This window comes from Mustela nivalis (assembly GCF_964662115.1).
Source record: "Mustela nivalis genome assembly, chromosome: 1".
Lineage (NCBI taxonomy): Eukaryota > Metazoa > Chordata > Mammalia > Carnivora > Mustelidae > Mustela > Mustela nivalis.
The window spans coordinates 151,019,818-151,023,755 of record NC_139020.1 but is presented as its reverse complement, the minus strand read 5'-3'; the positions used below and the strand labels follow the sequence as shown (position 1 = coordinate 151,023,755).

The 3,938-nt window shown below is 39.1% G+C and overlaps 1 long non-coding RNA gene across 1 annotated transcript; it reads left to right on the top strand.

Moving 5' to 3' along the window:
* The first annotated feature begins 320 nt into the window (after window positions 1-320).
* LOC309863624 lies at window positions 321-1,809 on the top strand. The gene is made up of 3 exons (XR_014311154.1): window positions 321-376; window positions 590-671; window positions 1,711-1,809. It is a non-coding gene; the product is annotated as an uncharacterized lncRNA (long non-coding RNA).
* The last annotated feature ends 2,129 nt before the right edge of the window (window positions 1,810-3,938 follow it).

Genomic DNA, 3,938 nt, shown 5'->3' with positions numbered 1-3,938 from the left:
GAAATTCCACTCTAACTACGTACCTGAGAGCACTCAGCATCTCTATGTGTGAACCTTGGGCAGGAATATTTACAAAAGTTTTGCTTATAATAGACAAAAACAGAACACAATGTCCATCAACAGGAGCATGATTAAACTGGTTCACTCAGGTAATGAGATGCCGCTCAAAAATTCAAAGGAATGAGCCACTGATACATACAACAACACACGTGAACTTCACAGACATTATTTGAGCAGAAGAGTACACATTATATGCTTTCGTGTATTTGAAGTTCTAGAACAGGAACAACGTACCTATGGCGATAAATGACAAAATAGAGGCTATCTTTGGGGATTGGGCTATTGACTGGAAAGGGACATGAAAAAATCTTCAGGGGTAAGAGAAGTGTTCCATATCTTAATCTGAGTGTTGATTATATAGCTATATGCAAAAGTTAAAATTCTTCTAACTGTCCATTTATGATTTCTGCATTTTAAATAAATTTAAATTGTTGGCTTGAAAGAAAGGCCATTTGCCCCACCCACAAGGAATAGAACACCAGTGGCTGCCTACATGTCTAAGCCTTGCACCTTTTCTCCCAACACTTAGTAGATTCCTGGTTGCCTGGGAACCACCAGAGCCTGGGAAGAACCTGAAGAGCTGGATGGATTCAGTCCAAGGAGAGAAAGGGGTGACTGACCTCATTTCATTACTTTGGATGGAGCTGTATCTATGCTGTTTGGTAAAACAGCACAAATGTAAACGAGGTGTAAACTGCTTTCACATCTCATTTAGGGAACAGATGAGGCGTGAAATGCATTTCACAGGCACAAGTACTGGAGGGGTATGCTTAGCATGGTGCAATGTAGAACATTTGTTCCTCTTCCCTCAGGGATGCTGGATTATTTCTGAACATGGCTACTGTAGGGACAGGAGAAGGGGGTGGGGGTGTCAGTGCAGGGGGAGGAAGAAGGGCTCTGCTGTCTCCTGTACTTGTGACATCTGCCTTCCTCCCTCCGCCTGACTACCTCCTCCACATCTGTTAAAGTCCAGCTCAGGCATCGCCTCCCTGCTCTTTGCTTACTCTCACTGATTCATGGCTCTCCCCTCCGGTCACCTACAGTACTTGGCTCAGCACACAAATTTGTCACTTATTGTCCTCTGCTTTGCATTACAAAGACAAGGAATATGTATCATTCTTGTCATCCATTGGTAGAATCCAGTAGTTGCTCAATTAACCCTTAAGGAATGAATGTGAACTGAGGCAGGGGAAATAGGGAGGGAGAATAATGTACCTCAGGATGACATTTTGGCAGTGAAGACTTCTTCAAATACCCAAAAGAAATATAAAGTTCCAGAGATAATTCAAAATCTTAGATGACATATCATTTTATACCTCTCTCAAAGACAAACACATATACACCCTTCAGGATAAGCTTATGTATAAAGATAAATGTAGCAGTTGTGTTCTTTTTTTTTTTTTTTTTTAATTATTAAAGCAATGGTTTGCCCCTTTTTTAAGAGGAACTTTGATATCTCAGATTGATAACTGTTACATCTCTATCACCATTTTAAAATATTTGGCTGGATTATAGACCTTTGCCAGAAAACAGAAGCTCTTTTTAAAGAAAACAGTTTGGGGCTTACATTCCCAATGCTACAGCTTGATAGCAATTACATATGTCTCTGTGTGAACTGCAACTTATATAATGAATTTTTTCCCTACTTAGGTGACCAAAATGAGGAAGATTCCAGGCTATAACACACATGAAACTATCATACCAAAGGTTTTTTATTTAGACAATTCCAGAGACCACTGAGAAATTGAGATGGAGTAACATATTGTGAAATAAATATTTCATTTAGATTTAGAAGATCTGAAATCAAGCCTTGCTTCAAACTTGACCTTGAAAAATTACTTAACATCTCAAGATCTTCATTTCTTCCTAGGCAAAAGCTGATTGATTCTGGGGTACAGTGTACACTCATTCTATGGCCCAATGATTGCTTTCTCCAAGGAATATATTTCAGACAGGTACCTAAATTCAGATGCATGAAGATATTCATCCCAGCACTGCTTATAAAAGGAGAAAGTTGGAAACAATTTGAAAGCTTCTAAATGGGGGCATGGATCAATAACATTTGCATATGAAAAGGACCCATATACCTACTTAGATGGGTCTCAAAGACAAAAGGTTGAGAGAAAAATGAGAGATGCAGTTTGGAATTTATAGCACAATAGCATTTAGGTAAAGAAACACTCAAGATAGAGGAGAATTAGACAGTATTAGAGATGAAAGGGACAAAATAATATAAAATATTGACAAAATAAAAAGAGACTATATCTGAAGTAATGTCAAATGAGAGGCATTAAACGTTGGTTTAGCAAAAGAGAGACAGAGAAGGATAGGCAACTATTTCTAGGTGAATAAGGTTTTACTTCCCCTGATTTACTCAAGTGAGAGCCAAAACCCTCAAGACTTTTCAGTGGCTTTAAACATGGCCTGAGATTTTGACCACATCATCTTCTATATTTGGAAAAAGTTTAGGCCCCCATGTGTTTAAATGGGATACTCTGCACAATGGAGGTGCCAGATTGTCACAGATTTTACTCAGTATTGACAATCAAGGCATTTTTTTTAATTGTTAATGCAATGTTAATTGGGACCATGATAACATTTAATTAATTTTAAGTACAATAGATCATTTGTCAACAAAAGGGGGTAAAAATATTAATTGAAACATATGTGAATGGTTATTTGCCATGTGTAGGAAACACCCCACCATTAAAGTTAATCACAATGTGATTAATTGATTTTAATTGATTCAAGATGGGTTCCTGTAGCATAACATAAGTCTGTCAATAAAACGTACAATTAAGCTTCATTATGAAAAGCAAAGTTACTAAGACAAGCAGCAATGGGCAGAGCAGTAGCAGACTGTTTTCCTTATGATTAAGAAGGAAAGAAAGGCCAGCATTTCAGGGAGAACGAAAAGTCCCAGAGACTGGGCATTTGGGGAAAGCAGAAGAGATAATCAGAGAACATACTTGAGTCTGGGAAATGGAAACTGACTGATGAAAGCTCTGGAGATGAGAGGGGTGGTAGGGACTTGAGTCCAGTGGTGGATGGGGAAGGCCAGTGGGCCAGCAGCTCTATCCATCAAGTACAGAGATAAGAAAGGCTCTGAAACCCAGAGTGTTTCAGAGGCTCTGATGCATAGAGCCAGAGTGTTTCAGAGGCTCTGAAGCACACTGGAATGGACAGGATCACAAGTCTTATAAAAACAGGAGTGAACTTTCCCTACAAAACAGACGTTAAGTTGAATCCTTTGCTGATTAACATGGATGGGGCTCTCAAGGCCTCCAGGGAACTGGGTCTCAGTCATGACTGCTGTTCAGAATGTTGGATGTCCACATGGTACTCCAGGAAGTCTTCAGGATGCCTAGCTTTGCACATGATTCTCATTGGCCTACAAGGCCAATGCACTCATTCACTTATTATTTACTCAGGAAATTCAAGTGATTGTCATTTGTTTACATTATAAGCAGGGGATATGAGGCTTTCCATGATAATGTCCCATAAAACTTCCGTGATTTCTACTCCCTCACCCCGTGAGGGAAAGTTGGAACCCACCAACAAAGTGCTTTTTCCAAGTATTGGATATGAGTATAAAAACTTTTTATCTCAGTTTGAATTACTCCAAAAGTGCAGCTGTAGCATAATTAATACATTTGGTCACTGTCCCCAGTTCTTGGCAGATTTTCAAAAACCTTGGAGCTTCCTTTAGTGATAGGAGTATCTTTGTTATGCTAATGAGTGATTTAAGACAGTACCCTCTACATAGCTTCAAGATAGGAACTGGTCAGCAAAAAGACCAACCAAATAATTAGAGAATTGGAATTATGGGCCAGCCCAACATATGGGAAAGGAAATGGAGCTGGAGATTAAGCTCAATC